General features: G+C 43.6%; 1 protein-coding gene across 1 annotated transcript in view; it reads right to left on the reverse strand.

The window, feature by feature from the left end:
• LOC128661348 (uncharacterized) overlaps positions 1–26,421 on the reverse strand; it is a 605,036-nt gene that overhangs the window by 41,285 nt on the left and 537,330 nt on the right. The window lies entirely within an intron of this gene.

Genomic DNA, 26,421 nt, shown 5'->3' on the forward strand with positions numbered 1-26,421 from the left:
TCTGAGAAACCTCGCTTCGATAAAATCAAGCGTTCAATCTCCAAGCAGTCAGCTGGAGTGAAACCAGATTCGGATGTTCGAACGGACCCTGAACAAGAAGGTCTCGTCTCAAAGGTAGCTTCCAAGGTGGAGCCGATGACATATTCACCAGATCTGCATACCAAGTCCTGCGTGGCCACGCAGGCGCTATCAAGATCACCGACGCCCTCTCCTGATTGATCCTGGCTACCAGCCTGGGGATGAGAGGAAACGGCGGGAACACATAAGCTAGTTTGAAGGTCCAAGGTGCTACTAGTGCATCCACTAGAGCCGCCTCGGGATCCCTGGATCTGGACCCGTAGCAAGGAACTTTGAAGTTCTGACGAGAGGCCATCAGATCCATGTCTGGAATGCCCCAAAGTTGAGTGACTTGGGCAAAGATTTCCGGATGGAGTTCCCATTCCCCCGGATGCAATGTCTGACGACTCAGAAAATCCGCTTCCCAATTTTCCACTCCCGGGATGTGGATAGCAGACAGGTGGCAGGAGTGAGACTCCGCCCATAGAATGATCTTGGTCACTTCTTCCATCGCTAGGGAACTCCTTGTTCCCCCCTGATGGTTGATGTACGCAACAGTCGTCATGTTGTCTGATTGAAACCGTATGAACTTGGTCCTCGCTAGCTGAGGCCAAGCCTTGAGAGCATTGAATATCGCTCTCAGTTCCAGAATATTTATCGGTAGAAGAGATTCTTCCCGAGACCAAAGACCCTGAGCTTTCAGGGATCCCCAGACCGCGCCCCAGCCCATCAGACTGGCGTCGGTCGTGACAATGACCCACTCTGGTCTGTGGAATGTCATCCCTCGTGACAGGTTGTCCAGGGACAGCCACCAACGGAGTGAGTCTCTGGTCCTCTGATTTACTTGTATCTTTGGAGACAAGTCTGTATAGTCCCCATTCCACTGACTGAGCATGCACAGTTGTAATGGTCTTAGATGAATGCGCGCAAAAGGAACTATGTCCATTGCCGCTACCATCAACCCGATCACTTCCATGCACTGAGCTACAGAAGGAAGAGGGACGGAATGAAGTATTCGACAAGAGTCCAGAAGCTTTGTCTTTCTGGCCTCTGTTAGAAAAATCCTCATTTCTGAGGAGTCTATAATTGTTCCCAAGAAGGGAACCCTTGTTGACGGGGATAGAGAACTCTTTTCCACGTTCACTTTCCAGCCGTGCGATCTGAGAAAGGCCAGGACGATGTCCGTGTGAGCCTTTGCTCGAGGGAGGGACGACGCTTGAATCAGAATGTCGTCCAGGTAAGGTACTACTGCAATGCCCCTTGGTCTTAGCACAGCTAGAAGGGACCCTAGTACCTTTGTGAAAATCCTTGGAGCAGTGGCTAAACCGAAAGGAAGCGCCACGAACTGGTAATGTTTGTCCAGGAATGCAAACCTTAGGAACCGATGATGTTCCTTGTGGATAGGAATATGTAGATACGCATCCTTTAAATCCACCGTGGTCATGAATTGACCTTCCTGGATGGAAGGAAGGATAGTTCGAATGGTTTCCATCTTGAAAGATGGGACCTTGAGAAATTTGTTTAAGATCTTGAGATCTAGGATTGGTCTGAATGTTCCCTCTTTTTTGGGAACTATGAACAGATTGGAGTAGAACCCCATCCCTTGTTCTCTCAATGGAACAGGATGAATCACTCCCATTTTTAACAGGCCTTCTACGCAATGTAAGAACGCCTGTCTTTTTATGTGGTCTGAAGACAACTGAGACCTGTGGAACCTTCCCCTTGGGGGAAGTCCCTTGAATTCCAGAAGATAACCCTGGGAGACTATTTCTAGCGCCCAGGGATCCAGAACATCTCTTGCCCAAGCCTGAGCGAAGAGAGAGAGTCTGCCCCCCACCAGATCCGGTCCCGGATCGGGGGCCGATATTTCATGCTGTCTTGGTAGCAGTGGCAGGTTTCTTTGCCTGCTTTCCCTTGTTCCAGCCTTGCATTGGTCTCCAAGCTGGCTTGGCCTGAGAAGTATTACCTTCTTGCTTAGAGGACGTAGCACCTTGGGCTGGTCCGTTTTTACGAAAGGGACGAAAATTAGGTCTATTTTTTGCCTTGAAAGGCCGATCCTGAGGAAGGGCATGGCCCTTACCCCCAGTGATATCAGAGATAATCTCTTTCAAGTCAGGACCAAACAGCGTTTTCCCCTTGAAAGGAATGTTTAGTAGCTTGTTCTTGGAAGACGCATCAGCCGACCAAGATTTCAACCAAAGCGCTCTGCGCGCCACAATAGCAAACCCAGAATTCTTAGCCGCTAACTTAGCCAATTGCAAAGAGGCGTCTAGAGTGAAAGAATTAGCCAATTTGAGAGCATTGACTCTGTCCATAATCTCCTCATAAGGAGGAGAGTCACTATCGAGCACCTTAATCAGTTCATCAAACCAGAAATATGCGGCTGTAGTGACAGGGACAATGCATGAAATGGGTTGTAGAAGGTAACCCTGCTGAACAAACATCTTTTTAAGCAAACCTTCTAATTTTTTATCCATAGGATCTTTGAAAGCACAACTATCCTCTATGGGAATAGTGGTGCGTTTGTTTAAAGTAGAGACCGCTCCCTCGACCTTGGGTACTGACTGCCATAAGTCCTTTCTGGGGTCGACCATAGGAAACAATTTTTTAAATATGGGGGGAGGGACGAAAGGAATACCGGGCCTTTCCCATTCTTTATTAACAATGTCCGCCACCCGCTTGGGTATAGGAAAAGCTTCTGGGAGCCCCGGCACCTCTAGGAACTTGTCCATTTTACATAGTTTCTCTGGGATGACCAAATTTTCACAATCATCCAGAGTGGATAATACCTCCTTAAGCAAAATGCGGAGATGTTCCAATTTAAATTTAAAAGTAATCACATCAGATTCAGCCTGCTGAGAAATATTCCCTAAATCAGTAATTTCTCCCTCAGACAAAACCTCCCTGGCCCCCTCAGATTGGGTTAGGGGCCCTTCAGAGATATTAATATCAGCGTCGTCATGCTCTTCAGTAACTAAAACAGAGCATCCACGCTTACGCTGACAAGGGTTCATTTTGGCTAAAATGTTTTTGACAGAATTATCCATTACAGCCGTTAATTGTTGCATAGTAAGGAGTATTGGCGCGCTAGATGTACTAGGGGCCTCCTGAGTGGGCAAGACTCGTGTAGACGAAGGAGGGAATGATGCAGTACCATGCTTACTCCCCTCACTTGAGGAATCATCTTGGGCATCATTGTCATTATCACATAAATCACATTTATTTAAATGAATAGGAATTCTGGCTTCCCCACATTCAGAACACAGTCTATCTGGTAGTTCAGACATGTTAAACAGGCATAAACTTGATAAGAAAGTACAAAAAACGTTTTGAAATAAAACCGTTACTGTCACTTTAAATTTTAAACTGAACACACTTTATTACTGCAATTGCGAAAAAACATGAAGGAATTGTTCAAAATTCACCAAACTTTCACCACAGTGTCTTAAAGCCTTGAAAATATTGCACACCAATTTTGGAAGCTTTAACCCTTAAAATAACGGAACCGGAGCCGTTTTAAGCTTTAACCCCTTTACAGTCCCTGGTATCTGCTTTGCTGAGACCCAACCAAACCCAAGGGGAATACGATACCAAATGATGCTTTCAGAAGTCTTTTATAAGTATCAGAGCTCCTCTCACATGCGACTGCATGCCATGCCTCTCAAAAACAAGTGCGCAACACCGGCGCGAAAATGAGACTCTGCCTATGCTTTGGGAAAGCCCCTAAAGAATAAGGTGTCTAAAACAGTGCCTGCCGATATTATTATATCAAAATACCCAGAATAAATGATTCCTCAAGGCTAAATAAGTGTTAATATCAATCGATTTAGCCCAAAAAATGTCTACAGTCTAAATAAGCCCTTGTGAAGCCCTTATTTACAATCGTAATAAACATGGCTTACCGGATCCCATAGGGAAAATGACAGCTTCCAGCATTACATCGTCTTGTTAGAATGTGTCATACCTCAAGCAGCAAGGACTGCAAACTGTTCCCCCAACTGAAGTTAATGCTCTCAACAGTCCTGTGTGGAACAGCCATGGATTTTAGTTACGGTTGCTAAAATCATTTTCCTCATACAAACAGAATTCTTCATCTCTTTTCTGTTTCTGAGTAAATAGTACGTACCAGCACTATTTGAAAATAACAAACTCTTGATTGAATAATGAAAAACTACAGTTAAACACTAAAAAACTCTAAGCCATCTCCGTGGAGATGTTGCCTGTACAACGGCAAAGAGAATGACTGGGGTAGGCGGAGCCTAGGAGGGATCATGTGACCAGCTTTGCTGGGCTCTTTGCCATTTCCTGTTGGGGAAGAGAATATCCCACAAGTAAGGATGACGCCGTGGACCGGACACACCTATGTTGGAGAAACCAAGTTTAAGCTCCACGGAGGAGCAACAGTCTTAAACACAGGCTTAATCCTAGCCAAAGTCTGACAAAAAACCTGGACGTCTGGATTCTCTGCCAGACGCTTGTGTAAAAGAATAGACAGAGCAGAAATCTGTCCCTTTAGCGAACTAGCGGATAAACCCTTTTCTAAACCCTCTTGTAGAAAAGACAATATCCTAGGAATCTTAACCTTACTCCATGAGTAACTCTTGGATTCACACCAATATAAATATTTACGCCATATCTTATGGTAAATTTTTCTGGTCACAGGTTTCCGAGCCTGTATTAATGTATCAATAACCGACTCCGAGAAACCACGCTTCGATAGAATCAAGCGTTCAATCTCCATGCAGTCAGCCTCAGAGAAATTAGATTTGGATGGTTGAAAGGACCCTGAATTAGAAGGTCCTGCCTCAGAGGCAGAGACCATGGTGGACAGGACGACATGTCCACTAGGTCTGCATACCAGGTCCTGCGTGGCCACGCAGGCGCTATCAGAATCACCGATGCTCTCTCCTGTTTGATCTTGGCAATCAGTCGAGGCAGTAACGGAAAAGGTGGAAACACATAAGCCATGTTGAAAACCCAAGGGGCTGCTAGTGCATCTATCAGCACCGCTCCCGGGTCCCTGGACCTGGATCCGTAGCACGGAAGCTTGGCATTCTGGCGAGATGCCATGAGATCCAGTTCCGGTTTGCCCCAACGAAGAATTAGTTGAGCAAATATCTCCGGATGAAGTTCCCACTCCCCCGGATGAAAAGTCTGGCGACTTAGAAAGTCCGCCTCCCAGTTCTCCACGCCTGGGATGTAGATCGCTGACAGGTGGCAAGAGTGAGACTCTGCCCAGCGAATTATCTTTGAGACTTCTAACATCGCTAGGGAACTCCTGGTTCCTCCTTGATGATTGATGTAAGCTACAGTCGTGATGTTGTCCGACTGAAACCTGATGAACCTCAGTGTTGCTAACTGAGGCCAAGCTAGGAGAGCATTGAATATTGCTCTTAATTCCAGAATGTTTATTGGAAGGAGTTTCTCCTCCTGAGTCCACGATCCCTGAGCCTTTAGGGAATTCCAGACTGCGCCCCAGCCTAGTAAGCTGGCATCTGTTGTTACAATCGTCCAATCTGGTCTGCGAAAGGTCATTCCTTTGGACAGATGAACCCGAGACAACCACCAGAGAAGAGAATCCCTGGTCTCCTGGTCCAGATACAGTAAAGGGGACAGATCTGAGTAATCCCCATTCCACTGACTTAGCATGCATAATTGCAGCGGTCTGAGATGCAGGCGCGCAAATGGCACTATGTCCATTGCCGCGACCATTAAGCCGATTACTTCCATGCACTGAGCTACTGATGGGCTTGGAATGGAATGAAGGACACGGCAAGCATTTAGAAGTTTTGATAACCTGGACTCCGTCAGGTAAATCTTCATCTCTACAGAATCTATAAGAGTCCCTAGGAAGGGGACCCTTGTGAGTGGAAACAGAGAACTCTTTTCCATGTTCACTTTCCACCCATGCGACCTCAGAAATGCTAGAACTATCTCTGTATGAGACTTTGCATTTTGAAAACTTGACGCTTGTATCAGAATGTCGTCTAGGTACGGAGCCACCGCAATGCCTCGCGGTCTTAGTACCGCCAGAAGCGAACCCAGAATCTTTGTAAAAATTCTCGGAGCCGTAGCTAACCCGAAGGGAAGAGCTACAAACTGGTAATGCCTGTCTAGAAAGGCAAACCTTAGGTACCGATAATGATCTTTGTGAATCGGTATGTGAAGGTAGGCATCCTTTAAGTCCACTGTGGTCATATATTGACCCTCTTGGATCATGGGTAGGATGGTTCGAATGGTTTCCATCTTGAACGATGGAACCCTTAGGAATTTGTTTAAGATTTTTAAGTCTAAGATTGGTCTGAAGGTTCCCTCTTTTTTGGGAACCACAAACAGATTTGAGTAAAACCCTTGCCCTTGTTCCGTTCGCGGAACTGGGTGGATCACTCCCATCACTAAGAGGTCTTGTACACATTGTAGAAATGCCTCTTTCTTTACTAGGTTTGTTGATAACCTTGACAGATGAAACCTCCCTTGTGGAGGAGAAGTTTTGAAATCCAGAAGGTATCCCTGAGATATAATCTCCAACGTCCAGGGATCCTGTACATCTCTTGCCCAAGCCTGGGCAAAGAGAGAAAGTCTGCCCCCCACTAGATCCGTCTCCGGAAAGGGGGCCCTGTCTTCATGCTGTCTTAGGGGCGGAAGTAGGCTTTCTGGCCTGCTTGCCCTTGTTCCATGACTGGTTGCCTTTCCAACCTTGTCTGTAACGAGCAGTAGTTCCTTCCTGTATTGGAGCGGAGGAAGTTGATGCTGCTCCTGCCTTGAAATTACGAAAGGCACGAAAATTAGACTGTTTGGCCTTTGATTTGGCCCTGTCCTGAGGAAGGGAGTGGCCCTTACCTCCCGTAATGTCAGCAATAATTTCCTTCAAGCCGGGCCTGAATAAGGTCTGCCCTTTGAAAGGAATATTCAGTAGTTTAGATTTAGAAGTTACATCTGCTGACCAGGATTTAAGCCATAGCGCTCTGCGCGCCTGTATGGCGAATCCGGAATTCTTAGCCGTAAGTTTGGTTAAATGCACTACGGCATCCGAAACAAACGCATTAGCTAGCTTAAGCGTTCTAAGCTTGCTCAAAGTCTCATCCAATGGTGCTGTGCGAATCGCCTCTTCCAGAGACTCAAACCAGAATGCCGCTGCAGCAGTGACAGGCGCAATGCATGCAAGAGGCTGTAATATAAAACCTTGTTGAACAAACATTTTCTTAAGGTAACCCTCTAATTTTTTATCCATTGGATCTGAGAAAGCACAACTATCCTCCACCGGGATAGTGGTACGCTTGGCTAAAGTAGAAACTGCTCCCTCCACCTTAGGGACCGTCTGCCATAAGTCTCGTGTGGCAGCGTTTATAGGGAACATTTTTCTAAATATCGGAGGAGGGGAAAAGGGCACACCAGGTCTATCCCACTCCTTGCTAATAATTTCTGTAAGCCTTTTTGGTATAGGAAAAACGTCAGTACACACCGGTACCGCATAGTATTTATCCAGCCTACATAATTTCTCTGGGATTGCCACCGTGTCACAATCATTCAGAGCCGCTAACACCTCCCCTAGCAACACGCGGAGGTTCTCAAGCTTAAATTTAAAATTTGAAATTTCTGAATCCGGTCTCCCCGAATCAGAACAGTCACCCACAGAATGAAGCTCTCCGTCCTCATGTTCTGCAAATTGTGACGCAGTCTCAGACATGGCTCTCGTGTCATCGGCGCGCTCTGTCCTTAACCCAGAGCTATCGCGCTTGCCTCTTAACTCGGGCATATTGTATAATACTTCTTTCATAACATTAGCCATATCATGTAAAGTGATTTGTAAGTGCCTTGATGTACTTGGCGCCTCAATCTCACGCACCTCCCGAGCGGGAGACGAAGGTACTGACACGTGAGGAGAGTTAGACGGCATAACTTCCCCCTCGTTGTCTGGTGATAATTTCTTTATCGGTACAGATTGACTTTTATTCAAAGTAATATCAATACAATTGGTACACATATTTCTATTGGGCTCCACATTGGCTTTTGAACATAATGAACAAGCAGATTCCTCTGTATCAGACATGTTTAAACAGACTAGCAATGAAGCTAGCAAGCTTGGAAATTACTTTCAATAAGTTTACAAGCAATATAAAAAACGCTGCAGCGCTTTTAAAAAACACAGTTGAATTAACAAAGAACTAATTCAGTTATAGTCAACAATTCTTAACGGTAAATGTATTAATTAGCAGAGGATTGCACCCATTAGCAAAAGGATGATTAACCCCTCAATACCCAAAAACGGATATCAAATTAAGATTTAACGCTTTTATCACAGTCAAACACACTGTCACAGGTCTGCTGTGACTGATTACCTCCCTCAAAAACGAATTTTGAAGACCCCTGAGCTCTCTAGAGACGTCCTGGATCAAGGAGGAAGAAGCAGGAAGACTGTGCTAGAATTTTAACTGCGCAACAAGGCGCTAAAAAAAAAAAAAGGCCCCTCCCACTCATATTACAACAGTGGGAGACCTGATATAACGGTTTCTATGCAGAAAAATACGTTAGCCATGTGGAAAAAAATCATGCCCAAAAAGGATTTATCACCAAAATACCTCACAAAACGAATAACATGCCAGTAAACGTTTTAAAAACAAACTTTTTCAATGTCATGCAAAGTTATCACTAAGCCTGCTACCAGTCGCTTCTACTGCAGATAAGGCTTAAGCATTATTTCAGTATTAACAGTATTTTCTCAGTCAAATTCTAGTCCCTAGAAAATAACTCAACTGTGCATACATTTATCAGCCTGATACCAGTCGCTTCTACTGCATTTAAGGCTGTACTTACATCATGTGGGTAACAGCAGTGTTTTCTTAGTCAATTCCATTCCCAGAAAATATTGTACTGCACATACCTCATTTGCGGGGGACCCCGCATGCTATTCCCATTTTCTGAAGTTACCCCACTCCTCAGAATGTCGAGAACAGCCAGTGGATCTTAGTTACGCCTGCTAAGATCATAGAAAAACGCAGGCAGATTCTTCTTCCAAATACTGCCTGAGATAGAAAAACAGCACACTCCGGTGCCATTTAAAATAACAAACTTTTGATTGAAGAATAATTAAGTAAAAACTCCAACTCCTCTCGCGACCTCCTTCTTTGTTGAGGGTTGCAAGAGAATGACTGGGTATGACATGTGAGGGGAGGAGCTATATAGCAGCTCTGCTTGGGTGATCCTCTTGCAACTTCCTGTTGGGAAGGAGAATATATCCCATAAGTAATGGATGACCCGTGGACTGAACACACTTAACAAGAGAAATCCACCTCCCAGTTCTCTACACCTGGGATATCGCTGACAGTGAGTCTCTGCCCAGCGAATTATCTTGGAGACTTCTGACATCGCTAGGGAACTCCTGGTTCCCCCTTGATGGTTGATGTAAGCCACAGTCGTGATGTTGTCCGACTGAAATCTGATGAACCTCAATGTTGCTAGCTGAGGCCAAGCCAGAAGAGCATTGAATATTGCTCTTAACTCCAGAATATTTATTGGGAGGAGTTTCTCCTCCTGAGTCCATGAACCCTGAGCCTTCAGGGAGTTTCCAGACTGCACCCCAACCTAGAAGGCTGGCATCTGTTACAATTGTCCAATCTGGTCTGCGAAAGGTCATACCCTTGGACAGATGGGCCCGAGATAACCACCAGAGAAGAGAATCTCTGGTTTCCTGAGCATGCATAATTGCAGCGGTCTGAGATGCAGGCGCGCGAATGGCACTATGTCCACCGCCGCTACCATTAAGCCGATTACTTCCATGCACTGAGCCACCGTGGGGCGCGGAATGGAGTGAAGAACACGGCAAGCATTTAGAAGTTTTGATAACCTGGACTCCGTTTTATTTCTACAGAATCTATTAGAGTCCCTAGGAAGGAAACCCTTGTGAGAGGAGATAGAGAACTCTTTTCTTCGTTCACTTTCCACCCATGCGACCTCAGGAATGCCAGAACTATCTCTGTATGAGATTTGGCAATTTAAAAGCTTGACGCCTGTATCAGGATGTCGTCCAGGTAAGGAGCCACCGCTATGCCTCGCGGTCTTAGGACCGCCAGAAGTGAGCCCAGAACCTTTGTAAAAATTCTTGGGGCTGTAGCCAACCTGAATGTAAGAGCTACAAATTGGTAATGCCTGTCTAGAAAGGCAAACCTCAGGAACTGATGATGATTCTTGTGAATCGGAATGTGAAGGTAGGCATCCTTTAAGTCCACTGTGGTCATGTACTGACCCTCTTGGATCATGGGTAAAATGGTTCGAATAGTTTCCATCTTGAATGACAGAACTCTGAGGAATTTGTTTAGGATCTTTAAATCCAAGATTGGTCTGAAGGTTCCCTCTTTTTTGGGAACCACAAACAGATTTGAATAAAACCCCTGTCCTTGTTCCGTCCGCGGAACTGGATGGATCACTCTGATTACAAGGAGATCTTGTACGCAGCTTAGGAATGCCTCTTTCTTTATCTGGATTGCAGATAATCTTGAAAGGTGAAATCTCCCTTGTGGAGGAGAAGCTTTGAAATCCAGAAGATATCCCTGAGATATGATCTCCAACGCCCAGGGATACTGAACATCTCTTGCCCACGCATGGGCGAAGAGAGAGAGTCTGCCCCCTACTAGATCCGTTGTCGGATAGGGGGCCGCTCCTTCATGCTGTCTTAGAGGCAGCAGCAGGCTTTCTGGCCTGCTTGCCCTTGTTCCAGGACTGGTTAGGTTTCCAGGCCTGCTTGGATTGAGCAAAAGTTCCCTCTTGTATTGAAGCAGAGGAAGTTGATGCTGCACCTGCCTTGAAATTTCGAAAGGCACGAAAATTAGACTGTTTGGCCTTTGATTTGGCCCTGTCCTGAGGAAGGGTATGACCCTTACCTCCAGTAATGTCAGCAATAATTTCTTTCAAACCAGGCCCGAATAAGGTCTGCCCCTTGAAAGGAATGTTGAGTAATTTAGACTTTGAAGTCACATCAGCTGACCAGGATTTGAGCCATAGCGCCCTACGCGCCTGGATGGCGAATCCGGAATTCTTAGCCGTTAGTTTAGTCAAATGAACAATGGCATCAGAAACAAATGAGTTAGCTAGCTTAAGAGTTCTAAGCTTGTCAACAATTTCAGTCAATGGAGCTGTATGGATGGCCTCTTCCAGGGCCTCCAAACCAGAATGCCGCCGCAGCAGTGACAGGCGCAATGCATGCAAGGGGCTGTAAAATAAAACCTTGTTGAATAAACATTTTCTTAAGGTAACCCTCTAATATTTTATCCATTGGATCTGAAAAACCGGGATAGTGGTACGCTTTGCTAAAGTAGAAACTGCTCCCTCCACCTTAGGGACAGTCTGCCATAAGTCCCGTGTAGTGGCATCTATTGGAAACATTTTTCTAAATATAGGAGGTGGGGAAAAGGGCACACCGGGCCTATCCCACTCCTTACTAATAATTTCTGTAAGCCTTTTAGGTATTGGAAAAACATAATTTATGTAAGAACTTACCTGATAAATTCATTTCTTTCATATTAGCAAGAGTCCATGAGCTAGTGACGTATGGGATATACATTCCTACCAGGAAGGGCAAAGTTTCCCAAACCTTAAAATGCCTATAAATACACCCCTCACCACACCCACAAATCAGTTTAACGAATAGCCAAGAAGTGGGGTGATAAGAAAAAAGTGCGAAAGCATAAAAAATAAGGAATTGGAATAATTGTGCTTTATACAAAAAAATCATAACCACCACAAAAAAAGGGTGGGACTCATGGACTCTTGCTAATATGAAAGAAATGAATTTATCAGGTAAGTTCTTACATAAATTATGTTTTCTTTCATGTAATTAGCAAGAGTCCATGAGCTAGTGACGTATGGGATAATGACTACCCAAGATGTGTATCTTTCCACGCAAGAGTCACTAGAGAGGGAGGGATAAAATAAAGACAGCCAATTCCTGCTGAAAATAATCCACACCCAAAATAAAGTTTAATGAAAACATAAGCAGAAGATTCAAACTGAAACCGCTGCCTGAAGTACTTTTCTACCAAAAACTGCTTCAGAAGAAGAAAACACATCAAAATGGTAGAATTTAGTAAAAATATGCAAAGAGGACCAAGTTGCTGCTTTGCAAATCTGATCAACCGAAGCTTCATTCCTAAACGCCCAGGAAGTAGAAACTGACCTAGTAGAATGAGCTGTAATCCTTTGAGGCGGAGTTTTACCCGACTCGACATAGGCATGATGAATTAAAGATTTCAACCAAGATGCCAAAGAAATGGCAGAAGCTTTCTGGCCTTTTCTAGAACCGGAAAAGATGACAAATAGACTAGAAGTCTTTCGGAAAGACTTAGTAGCTTCAACATAATATTTCAAAGCTCTAACAACATCCAAAGAATGCAATGATTTCTCCTAAGAATTCTTAGGATTAGGCAGAATGAAGGAACCACTATTTGTCTACTAATGTTGTTAGAATTCACAACCTTAGGTAAAAATTCAAAAGAAGTTCGCAACACCGCCTTATCCTGATGAAAAATCAGAAAAGGAGACTCACAAGAAAGAGCAGATAATTCAGAGACTCTTCTGGCAGAAGAGATGGCCAAAAGAAACAAAACTTTCCAAGAAAGAAGTTTAATGTCCAATGAATGCATGGGTTCAAAAGGAGGAGCTAGAAGAGCCCCCAGAACCAAATTCAAACTCCAAGGAGGAGAAATTGACTTAATGACAGGTTTTATACGAACCAAGTCTTGTACAAAACAATGAAAATCAGGAAGATTAGCAATCTTTCTGTGAAAAAGAACAGAAAGAGCAGAGATTTGTCCTGTCAAGGAACTTGCGGACAAACCTTTATCTAAACCATCCTGAAGAAACTGTAAAATTCGCGGAATTCTAAAAGAATGCCAGGAATAATGATGAGAAGACACCAAGAAATATAAGTCTTCCAGACTCTATAATATATCTCTCTAGATACAGATTTACGAGCCTGTAACATAGTATTAATCACAGAGTCAGAGAAACCTCTTTGACCAAGAATCAAGCGTTCAATCTCCATACCTATAAATTTAAGGATTTGAGATCCTGATGGAAAAAAAGGACCTTGCGACAGAAGGTCTGGTCTTAACAGAAGAGTCCACGGTTGGCAAGAAGCCATCCGAACAAGATCCGTATACCAAAACCTGTGAGGCCATGCTGGAGCTACCAGCAGAACAAACGAGCATTCCTTCAGAATCTTGGAGATTACTCTTGGAAGAAGAACTAGAGGCGGAAAGATATAGGCAGGATGATACTTCCAAGGAAGTGATAATGCATTCACTGCCTCCGCCTGAGGATCCCGGGATCTGAACAGATACCTGGGAAGTTTCTTGTTTAGATGAGAAGCCATCAGATCTATTTCTGGAAGTTCCCACATTTGAACAATCTGAAGAAATACCTCTGGGTGAAGAGACCATTCGCCCGGATGTAACGTTTGGCGACTGAGATAATCCGCTTCCCAATTGTCTATAACTGGGAAATGAACCGCAGAGATTAGACAGGAGCTGGATTCCGCCCAAACCAGAATTCGAGATACTTCTTTCATAGCCAGAGGACTGTGAGTCCCTCCTTGATGATTGATGTATGCCACAGTTGTGACATTGTCTGTCTGAAAACAAATGAACAACTCTCTCTTCAGAAAAAAAAATTTGCGCCAAAAAAGTCAGCGCCAAGAATGACGCAATAAAATGAAGCATTTTCAGCCCCCGCGAGCCTAACAGCCCACAGGGAAAAAGTCAAATTTTTAAGGTAAGAAAAAATGATTGATTCAAATGCATTATCCCAAATATGAAACTGACTGTCTGAAAAATGAGGAATGTTGAACATCCTGAGTCAAGGCAAATAAATGTTTGAATACATATATTTAGAACTTTATAAAAAAGTGCCCAACCATAGCTTAGAGTGTCACAGAAAATAAGACTTACTTACCCCAGGACACTCATCTACATGTTGTAGAAAGCCAAACCAGTGCTGAAACGAAAATCAGCAGAGGTAATGGTATATATATATATAAGAGTATATCGTCGATCTGAAAAGGGAGGTAAGAGATGAATCTCTACGACCGATAACAGAGAACCTATGAAATAGACCCCGTAGAAGGAGATCATTGCATTCAAATAGGTAATACTCTCCTCACATCCCTCTGACATTCACTGCACGCTGAGAGGAAAACCGGGCTCCAACCTGCTGCGGAGCGCATATCAACGTAGAATCTAGCACAAACTTACTTCACCACCTCCATAGGAGGCAAAGTTTGTAAAACTGATTTGTGGGTGTGGTGAGGGGTGTATTTATAGGCATTTTAAAGTTTGGGAAACTTTGCCCCTCCTGGTAGGAATGTATATCCCATACGTCACTAGCTCATGGACTCTTGCTAATTACATGAAAGAAAACATCAGTACTCACCGGCACTGCATAGTATTTATCCAGCCTACACAATTTCTCTGGCACTGCAATTGTGTCACAGTCATTCAGAGCAGCTAATACCTCCCCAAGCAATACACGGAGGTTCTCAAGCTTAAATTTAAAATTAGAAATCTCTGAATCAGGTCTCCCCGATTCAGAGACGTCACCCACAGACTGAAGCTCTCCGTCCTCAGGTTCTGCATATTGTGACGCAGTATCAGACAAGGCTCTTACAGCATCTACGCGCTCTGTATCTCGTCTAACCCAAGAGCTATCGCGCTTGCCTCTCAATTCAGGCAATCTGGATAATACCTCTGACAGGGTATTATTCATGATTGCAGCCATGTCCTGCTAAGTAATCGCTATGGGCGTCCCTGATGTACTTGGCGCCATATTAGCGTGCGTCCCTTGAGCGGGAGGCGAAGGGTCCGACACGTGGGGAGAGTTAGTCGGCATAACTTCCCCCTCAACAGACCCCTCTGGTGACAATTCTTTTATAGATAAAGACTGATCTTTACTGTTTAAGGTGAAATCAATACATTTAGTACACATTCTCCTATGGGGTTCTACCATGGCTTTTAAACATAATGAACAAGTATCCTCTGTTTCAGACATGTTTGTACAGACTAGCAATGAGACTAGCAAGCTTGGAAAACACTTTAAAGCAAGTTAACAAGCAATATAAAAAACGTTACTGTGCCTTTAAGAGAAACAAATTTTGACAAAATTTGAAATAACAGTGAAAAAAGGCAGTTACACTAACAAAATTTTTACAGTGTATGTAACAAGTCAGCAGAGCATTGCACCCACTTGCAAATGGATGATTAACCCCTTAATAACAAAAACAGAATAATAAATGACAAAAACGTTTTTTTAAACACAGTCACAACTGCCACAGTCTACTGTGGTTGTTACCCTCCTCAAACACGACTTTGAAGCCTTTTGAGCCCTTCAGAGATGTCCTGTATCATGCAGAGGGAAGCTGAATGTCTCTGTCAGTATTTTTAGCTGCACAGAAAAGCACTAAAATAGGCCCTTCCCACTCATATTACAACAGTGGAAAGCCTCAGGAAACTGTTTCTAGGCAAAAATCAAGCCAGCCATGTGGAAAAAAACTAGGCCCCAATATGTTTTGTCACCAAACATATATAAAAACGATTAAACATGCCAGCAAACGTTTTATATTGAACTTTTATAAGAGTATGTATCTCTGTTAATAAGCCTGATAGCAGTCGCTATCACTGCATTTAAGGCTTAACTTACATTAATCCGGTATCAGCAGCATTTTTCTAGCAAATTCCATCCCTAGAAAAATATTAACTGCACATACCTTATTGCAGGAATCCTGCACGCCATTCCCCCTCTGAAGTTACCTCACTCCTCAGAATATGTGAGAACGGCAGTGGATCTTAGTTACTTCTGCTAAGATCATAGAAATCACAGGCAGATTCTTCTTCTAATGCTGCCTGAGATGAAACAGTACACTCCGGTACCATTTAAAAATAACAAACTTTTGATTGAAGTTAAAAAACTAACTATAATACACCACTCTCCTCTTACTACGTCCATCTTTGTTGAGAGTTGCAAGAGAATGACTGGATATGGCAGTGAGGGGAGGAGCTATATAGCAGCTCTGCTGTGGGTGATCCTCTTGCAACTTCCTGTTGGGAAGGAGAATATCCCACAAGTAATGGATGATCCGTGGACTGGATACACTTAACAAGAGAAAGAATAGACAAAGCAGAGATCTGTCCCTTTGAGGAACTAGCAGACAATCCTTTCTCCAATCCCTCCTGGAGAAAAGATAATATTCTAGGAATCCTGACCTTACTCCATGAGTAACCCTTGGATTCAAACCAATGAAGATATTTACACCATATCTTATGATAGATTTTCCTGGTGACAGGTTTTCGAGCCTGAATTAAGGTATCAATGACCGACTCGGAAAAACCACGCTTTGATAGAATCAAGCGTTCAATCTCCAAGCAGTCAGACGCAGAGAAATTAGATTTGGATGTTTGAAAGGACCTTGAAGTAGAAGGTCCTGTCTCAGCGGCAGAGTCCATGGTGGAAAGGATGACATGTCCACCAGATCTGCATACCAAGTCCTGCGTGGCCACGCAGGAGTTATCAAAATCACCGAAGCTCTCTCCTGCTTGATCTTGGCAATCAGACGAGGGAGCAGAGGAAATGGTGGAAACACATAAGCCAGGCTGAAGGACCAGGGCGCTGCTAGAGCATCTATCAGCACTGCCTAGGGATCCCTGGACCTGGACCCGTAACAAGGAAGCTTGGCGTTCTGACGAGATGCCATGAGATCCAGTTCTGGTTTGCCCCATAGATGAATCAACTGGGCAAATACCTCCGGAGGGAGTTCCCACTCCCCCGGATGAAAAGTCTGCCGACTTAAAAAATCTGCCTTCCAGTTCTCTACTCCTGGGATATGGATAGCTGAGAGATGGCAAGAGTGAACCTCTGCCCATAGAATTATCTTTGAAACCTCCAACATCGCCAGGGGGCTCTTTGTCCGACTGAAATCTGATGAACCTGACCGCAGCTAGCTGTGGCCAAGCCTGAAGAGCATTGAATATCGCTCTTAGTTCCAGAATGTTTATCGGAAGGAGGGCTTCCTCCTGAGTCCACAAACCCTGAGCCTTCAGGCAGTTCCAGACTGCGCCTCAGCCCAGAAGGCTGGCATCTGTCGTCACTATAGTCCATTCTGGCCTGCGGAAGCTCATTCCCCTGGACAGATGGACCCGAGATAGCCACCAGAGAAGAAAATCTCTGGTCTCTTGATCCAGATTTAGCAGAGGGGACAAATCTGTGTAATCCCCATTCCACTGATTGAGCATGCAAAGTTGCAGTGGTCTGAGATGTAGGCGGGCAAACGGAACTATGTCCATTGCTGCTACCATTAAGCCGATTACTTCCATACACTGAGCCACTGACGGCTGAGAAGTGGAATAAAGAGCACGGCAGGAAGTTAGAAGCTTTGACAACCTGACCTCTGTCAGAAAAATCTTCATTTCTACTGAATCTATCAGAGTTCCTAGGAAGGAAACTCTTGTGAGAGGGGAGAGAGAACTCTTTTCACCACATCTCTCTTGATACTTCCTTTCTTGTCGAGAGCTGCAAGAGAATGACTGGGTGTGGCAGTTAAGGGAGGAGCTATATAGACAGCTCTGCTGTGGGTGTCCTCTTGCAGCTTCCTGTTGGGAAGGAGAATATCCCACAAGTAATGGATGAACCCGTGGACTGGATACACCTTTACAAGAGAAAGGGCATGTGTGTGTACCATTTACATGAATCGGAGGGTGAGTGAAGAGAAAAAAGGGCATGTGTGTGTATCATTTACATGAATCGGAGGGTGAGAGAGAAGGGAAGCGAGGGCATGTGTGTTTACCATTCACATGAAGCAGAGGGTGAGAGAGGGCATGCGTGTGTACAATTCACACGAAGCAGAGGGTGAGAGAGGGCATGCGTGTGTGTGTGTACTATTCACATGAAGCAGAGGGTGAGAGAAGGCATGCGTGTGTACCATTCACATGAAGCAGAGGGTGAGAGAGGGCATGTGTGTGTACCATTCACATGAAGCAGAGGGTGAGAGAGAAGGGAAGAGAGGGTGTGTGTGTACCATTTACATGAAGCAGAGGGTGAGAGAGAAGGGAAGAGAGGGAGTGTGTGTAACATTCACATGAAGCAGAGGGTGAGAGAGGGCATGCGTGTGTGCCATTCACATGAAGCAGAGGGTGAGAGAGAAGGGAAGAGAGGGCGTGTGTGTGTGCCATTTACATGAAGCGGAGGGTAAGAGAGAAGGGAAGAGAGGGCGTGTGTGTAATATTTACATGAAGCAGAGGGTGAGAGAGAAGAGAGGGCATGTGTGTGTACCATTTACATGTAGCAGAGGGTGAGAGAGAAGGGAAGAGAGGGTGTGTGTGTGTACCATTTACATGAATCAGAGGGTGAGAGAGAAGGGAAGAGAGGGTGTGTGTGTACCATTTACATGAAGCAGAGGGTGAGAGAGAAGAGAGGGCATGTGTGTGTACCATTTACATGAAGCAGAGGGTGAGAGAGAAGGGAAGAGAGGGCGTGTGTGTACCATTTGCATGAAGCAGAGGGTGAGAGAGAAGAGAAGAGAGGGTGTGTGTGTGTACCATTTACATGAAGCAGAGGGTGAGAGGGAAGGGAAGAGAGGGTGTGTGTGTACCATTTACATGAAGCAGAGGGTGAGAGGGAAGGGAAGAGAGGGCGTGTGTGTACCATTTACATGAAGCAGAGGGTGAGAGAGAAGGGAAGAGAGGGCGTGTGTGTGTACTATTTACATGAAGCAGAGGGTGAGAGAGAAGGGAAGAGAGGGCGTGTGTGTGTACTATTTACATGAAGCAGAGGGTGAGAGAGAAGGGAAGAGAGGGTGTGTGTGTACCATTTACATGAATCAGAGGGTGAGAGAGAAGGGAAGAGAGGGTGTGTGTGTGTACCATTTACATTAAGCAGAGGGTGAGAGAGAAGGGAAGAGAGGGTGTGTGTGTACCATTTACATGAAGCAGAGGGTGAGAGAGAAGGGAAGAGAGGGCGTGTGTGTACCATTTACATGAAGCAGAGGGTGAGAGAGAAGGGAAGAGAGGGCGTGTGTGTGCTATTTACATGAAGCAGAGGGTGAGAGAGAAGGGAAGAGAGGGTGTGTGTGTACCATTTACATGAAGCAGAGGGTGAGAGAGAAGGGAAGAGAGGGTGTGTGTGTGTACCATTTACATGAAGCAGAGGGTGAGAGAGAAGGGAAGAGAGGGTGTGTGTGTACCATTTACATGAAGCAGAGGGTGAGAGAGAAGATAATACAAGGTAAGGATGTGAACCAAATAGATTTTATTATTACAATCCGTCTGTACTGAGGCTCATCATTTACATAGGGGGAAAACATTTTAGAATGTGAGTTTTCTAACTGTGAAGCTTATACCATAGATCACTCACCTACAAATACATCTGATGGCTGAATATTCTGTTCTCCATGTGATCCTGTGTCTAGATGTTCATCACTGTGACCTGTTAGTTGTAATAAAGAATAAAATGAGTTTATTGGTTAAATGGATTTAAGTGCAGTTATCTCACACAATCTGATTACACAGTAATATTACACAACACATCAGTATTTGAAAACATTAATAGTAGCTTGTGCCATAGATCTGTTACCTGCAGAGACGTCTGATGGGGTCTCCACAGGCTGAATATTCTGTACAAGTTCTCTACATGATCCTGTGTCTAGATTTTCATCTCTGTGACCTGTTAATTCTAAAAAAGAATACAACCAGTTTATTTTGTTAAATCAATATGAAACAATTTTTGTTGCATCTAAATGTATTCAATTAAGAACAAAACATCTGTTACTTTTGCACTTATACATTTACATATATAAATGAATATATAATCGATTTAACAATAATTCCTCTTGACCCTTTAACTGTGTTTTTGTTTTTTGTTTTTATTGTGTGTGGTGAATACTGTACATTTTTTTTTTCTTTTTTTTTTTTTTTCAAAGAGCTTTATTAAACATTTAATCAGAGTTACAAACTTGGTTTTGGTTACATTGTGAGCTGATACAACAAACAGCATAGGCATTAAACAGTACCATACATGGCTTACAAAATGACAATATATCAAGTTTGTGAGTTCTAAGAGCTCTGAGTTGTTTTCGTTGAGTGGCCCTTACCAACTCTAGGAGTAGATTAAACAGCCTCTTTTGGACTGGATTCGAAATATCATACAATTGTGTTTAGTCGGTGAGGGTTTAACAAGAATTATCCATTGCCTTCTTATTTATAACATTAAAAAAAAACACTTATATCATCATCGTCAGCGTTAGAAGTACATGAAATTTAATGGTCTTGGGAGAGGGAAGGGAGAAAAAGGGGGGAGGGACGGCTGAGTCAACTCCACAGTGAAAGTATTTATGCAGTATACCTAATGTGTCAGTCATAGTCAATTTTACAATGGTTCACCCTTTGCCCGGACGTTAACGTATAACACCCATCTAGTCATGTTGTGTTTCTAAAATAGTCAGTCATCTTTGTGTGTGTTCCAGCGCATTAGCATATATTCGTGTTGGTCCAGTTTGCCTATGCTAAAGTAGTGATAACTCTCCAAAAGGAGTAAGTTATCAACCTGTTGCTTCCATGTCGTTAGATTTGGGGCGTCCGCGGTCTTCCACCTTTGCGGTACCAGAGATTTGGCGCTATTAAGCATGATGTATAGGAGGTTTTGTTTTATATCATCTTTAAGGTTCGGTAGGCCATGAAACAGCAATATTCCTGGGTTTCTATTTATGTGTGAATTCAGTGTTTTGTTTATGTGATCTATAACTTCACTCCAGAATGTTTCTAGCTTCTCACATCCCCACCACACATGGAGCATATCTGCGGGCTCTCCACATCCTCTCCAACATCTACCGTTAGTCTGTTTGTAAATTTTTTGTAGTCTTACCGGAGTGAGGTACCACCGAGACATAAATTTAAAGTTAGTTTCCTGTATTTTGGCCGAGACTGAGGCTTTTTTGTGATTGCGGAATATCCGCAACCACTCCTCATTTGATATATCTATATTTAGTTCTCTGACCCACTTGTGACAGTATGAAGGTAGTTGCCCTCCCACGGGATTTAGGAGCATCTTATATAGTGAAGATATGAGATGGCGAGGGGGAAGTGTAGATGTACATATGGTTTCAAAGTGTGTGAGCTGTCGTCTTAGGTGTGATTGTATTTTATGAGAATTTACATAGTGGGATAATTGAGCATGAGTATACCAGGAGAGTGGGTGTTCCCCCATTATCTTTACAAAGTCTGTCAGTGTCAACATCCTACCCTCACTCACTACTGTATTAAGAATATAGTCTCTCAGATGTGTTGGGCTACTCGGGGCTGGCTTGGTTTTAACTGTGAAATTGAGTTCGGGGTTCCCCAACAGTGGGGTCAATGGCCCCGGTCTTGATGATATGTGAGTACTGGTGTTTATCAATGCATCCCAATTCTGGAACACCTCGTCCATCAATGGATATCTACTTATTGTCAAGGATCTCTGATTAGTGTGTAACCAAGCCTGTCCTCCCATGTTCTCAACCTGCAAAATGTTTCTGTCTAATTCAATCCATTGTTTAGAAACTGCATTATGGCTCCATTCCACCACCCTCTGTAATAACACTGCCATCCTATAGGAGCTTATATTTGGCAGACCCAGTCCTCCCCTCTCTCTCGGAAGGTATAACGTTTTCCTAGGTACTCTAGGTTTGATACCTCCCCATATGAATTTTTCAATGTTGCCCTGTAATTGGTTTAAATAATCTTTTGGCAAGGGTATAGGGAGGGCCTGAAGAACGTATAGAATACGTGGAAGCACATTCATTTTTATTGTGTGGATCCTGCCCAGCCAAGACAATGGTTTACTTTTCCATCTAGAAAGATCATTCGTGATTTCCTTAAGTAGAGTAATGTAGTTTTTAGAGTACAGATCTCCAAACTGCTGTGTGATGTGTATACCCAGGTATTTAATTTGAGTGTGCTGTACTTTAATGGGGCATTGGGACTTGATATTCTCTATAACTATTTTAGGGGCGTTTACGTTGATCAACTCTGATTTAGTTAAATTTAGATGGAAGTTTGATACCTTTCCATACTCTTTGAAGGTATCAAGAAGCGGGGGCAGGGAGTTATTTATTTTAGTTAATGTCAATAGAATATCGTCGGCATACATTGCCAATTTGTATTCTCTGTTTTTTGTTTGTATGCCGCTTATTTCTTTTTGTGACCTAATCCTGCATGCCAGAACCTCAATGGACACTGCGAACAGTAGTGGTGACAGAGGGCATCCCTGTCTGGTTCCGTTTTTGATGTTAAAGGGTTCAGAGAGGACCGAATTGGTCCTAACTCTCGCTATTGGATTAGCATAGAGGGAGAATATGCAATCCACAAAGTCTTTGCCTACATTCATACCTCGCAGGGTGGCCTCAAGGAAATCCCAGTCCACCCTGTCGAAGGCTTTTTCGGCATCCGTAGAAATCAGAACCAGGTCCTGCCCAGTGTTGCGAGCCAAATCCATCAACTGTAACACCTTGATGGTGTTATCTCTCGCTTCCCTTTCCGGTATAAACCCCACTTGGTCGTTTGAAATCAGGTGTACCAATAAGGGACTCAACCTGTTTGCCAGAACTTTGGCATAGATCTTTATATCTGAGTTCAAAAGGGAGATTGGCCGAAAATTTTCTGGGGTATCGGGAGATTTGCCCGGTTTCGGTATCATAATGATGTGGGCCTCTAACATAGATGCCGGGAAACCATCCGATTGCCTAATAGAGTTAAAAAGTTTTAGTAGATTAGGAGCAATTATGTGGATAAATTTTTTGTAGTATTTTACACCGAATCCGTCTGGGCCTGGGCTTTTCCCACTTGGAAGGGATCTAATTGCGTCTTGTATTTCTTTAATGTTAAACGGGAGGTCTAGTTTTTCTGCTTGGTTTATGTCTAGTTTGGGTAAATTAATTCCCTTAAGATATTCGTCTATAGTTGATTTTTTGTTGGCCGTGTGGCCCGCTGTCTCAGTTGTTGTGTTTAAGTTGTAGAGTGTTGCAAAGTAGGAACGAAACGCTTCAGCAATCGATGTGCTGTCATGTTTTTTCTGATTGGCCTTATTTTTCATATGGTGTATATGTGTTTTTAATTGTCTACGTTTTAGGGTCCTAGCCAGTAGTTTCCCTGCTTTGTCGCCTTGGTCGTAGTATTTTTGACGCATTCTCAGTGCCCTTTTTTGTTGCTCTTGCTGTAAATATATATTAAATTCCGCTCTAGTCTGTCCTAATCGGTCTTTGAGTTCTACATTTTTGGGGTCTTTTTTATGCTCTTGTTCTAATTGTTTGAGGCTCTGTAGTATAGTATCATGTTTGTTTCTGTGTTGTTTAATTAGGTTTGCCTTAAATTTCAGAAATACCCCCCTGAGAACACACTTGTGAGCCTCCCATATTGTGGACCATGTCATGTCAGGTGTGTCGTTGAATTGGAAATATTCCAGGAGGGATCTTTCTACTTCTGGGTATACTAGAGGATGATCTAACAGACTATCGTCTAACCTCCATATATAAGGTGTGACCGGCGACTCCGGCCATTCTATCTGACAACTAACTGGTGCATGATCTGACCAGGTGATGGGGTGAATAGAGGTATGCCTAACTAGAGTGAGCCCTATGGTGTCAGTAAGGATATAATCAAGTCTCGAATAGCTCTTGTGCGGGCTGGAAAAGAATGTATAGTCTCTGACCGATGGGTGAAACGTGCGCCACACGTCGTGAAGAGCCAGTGTACCTATTTGGTTGTTTATGTGTTTAATATCTTTTTTCGAAATGCAAGTCTTGCCCCCTGATGTGTCCATCTCTGGGTTAAGTGGTATGTTGAAATCTCCGCCCACAAATGTAACTCCCTTCGAGTAATCTAGTATTTTCCCAGAAAGTGTGCGCATGAATGCTGCTTGTGCTCCATTTGGGAAATATACATTAATGATTGTGATCGGGCGCCCATGAAGTAGGCCATTCAGAATGAGTACTCTACCCTCTGTGTCTTTTTCAATGTTAAGGACTTTTAATGGAATGTTTTGTCTGACTAATATACCCACTCCATTTTTCTTCACCGGGCCAGAGGAGAAGTATGCAGTGGGGAATGTGTGATTGTGCCATTTCGGTTCTGCTCCTTTCTTAAAGTGTGTCTCCTGTATTAGAACAATGTCACCTTTTAGTCTGTTTAAATCGTGAGTTATTATGGATCTTTATCCATCTTTATAGCTCCTCCCCTCACATGTCATATCCAGTCATTTGACCGAAACAAGACGAGAAAGGAGAAACTAAAGTGTGCAGTGGTGACTGGAGTTTTAATTAAAATTTAGAACTGCCTCAAAAAAAAGACAGGGCGGGCCGTGGACTGAACACACTACAAGAGAAATAAATTTATCAGGTAAGCATAAATGATGTTTTCTCTTGTTAAGTGTGTTCAGTCCACGGGTCATCAATTACTTGTGGGATACCAATACCAAAGCTAAAGTACACGGATGATGGGAGGGACAAGGTAGGAACTTTAAACAGAAGGAACCACTGCCTGTAGAACCTTTCTCCCAAAAACAGCCTCCAAAGAAGCAAAAGTGTCAAATTTGTAAAATTTTGAAAAGGTATGAAGTGAAGACCAAGTTGCAGCCTTGCAAATCTGTTCAACAGAGGCCTCATTCTTAAAGGCCCAGGTGGAAGCCACAGCTCTAGTGGAATGAGCTGTAATTCTTTCAGGGGGCTGCTGTCCAGCAGTCTCATAGGCTAAACGTATTATGCTACGAAGCCAAAAAGAGAGAGAGGTGGCCGAAGCCTTTTGACCTCTCCTCTGCCCAGAATAAACGACAAACAGAGAAGAAGTTTGCCGAAAATCTTTAGTTGCCTGTAAGTAGAACTTCAGGGCACGGACTACGTCCAGATTATGCAAAAGACGTTCCTTCTTTGAAGAAGGATTAGGACATAATGATGGAACAACAATCTCCTGATTGATATTCCTATTAGAAACAACCTTAGGTAAAAACCCAGGTTTAGTACGCAGAACTACCTTGTCTGAATGAAAAATCAGATAAGGAGAATCACAATGTAAGGCAGATAACTCAGAGACTCTCCGAGCCGAGGAAATAGCCATCAAAAACTTTCCAAGATAAAAGCTTAATATCAATGGAATGAAGGGGTTCAAACGGAACACCCTGAAGAACTTTAAGAACCAAGTTTAAGCTCCACGGAGGAGCAACAGTTTTAAACACAGGCTTAATCCTAGCCAAAGCCTGACAAAAAGCCTGGACGTCTGGGTTCTCTGCCAGACGTTTGTGTAAAAGAATAGACAGAGCAGAAATCTGCCCCTTTAACGAACTAGCGGATAAACCCTTTTCTAAACCCTCTTGTAGAAAAGACAATATCCTAGGAATCCTAACCTTACTCCATGAGTAACTCTTGGATTCACACCAATATAAATATTTACGCCATATCTTATGGTAAATTTTTCTGGTAACCGGTTTCCGAGCCTGTATTAATGTATCAATAACCGACTCAGAGAAACCACGCTTTGATAGAATCAAGCGTTCAATCTCCATGCAGTCAGCCTCAGAGAAATTAGGCTTGGATGGTTGAAAGGACCCTGAATTAGAAGGTCCTGCCTCAGAGGCAGAGACCATGGTGGACAGGACGACATGTCCACTAGGTCTGCATACCAGGTCCTGCGTGGCCACGCAGGCGCTATCAGAATTACCGATGCTCTCTCCTGTTTGATCCTGGCAATCAGTCGAGGCAGCAACGGAAACGGTGGAAACACATAAGCCATGTTGAAAACCCAAGGGGCTGCTATTGCATCTATCAGCACCGCTCCCGGGTCCCTGGACCTGGATCCGTAACAAGGAAGCTTGGCGTTCTGGCGAGATGCCATGAGATCCAGTTCCGGTTCGCCCCAACGAAGAATCAGTTGAGCAAATACCTCCGGGTGAAGTTCCCACTCCCCCGGGTGAAAGGTCTGGCGACTTAGAAAGTATAGAAGTATTTTCTATAAGAAAAAACTAAGGGGACGCGCTGTAGTGTTGATAGAAATTGTGTTGATGTGAATGAAATTCCTCTGGTATCGTGTGAGTTGAACCGTGACAGATAAGTATGTGAGAGTAGAGGTGTATATGTGTATATGATTGGGTGAAATCTTGTTAATCAAAAGAGAATGTGTGACTTGTTACAAACCGTAAGACTTGAAACAATTGTGATACATAAGCAAAAAATCATGAAACAATTGTGATACCTAAACAAAAAATCAGTTGGAATATTGCAAAAACCTAAAGACTTGCAACAAAATATGTGAACAGTTGAATTTGATTAAACTCAAAAAACTGAAAAGTCCAATATGTGATAAGTGTTCA

This window comes from Bombina bombina, chromosome 5, assembly GCF_027579735.1.
Source record: "Bombina bombina isolate aBomBom1 chromosome 5, aBomBom1.pri, whole genome shotgun sequence".
Lineage (NCBI taxonomy): Eukaryota > Metazoa > Chordata > Amphibia > Anura > Bombinatoridae > Bombina > Bombina bombina.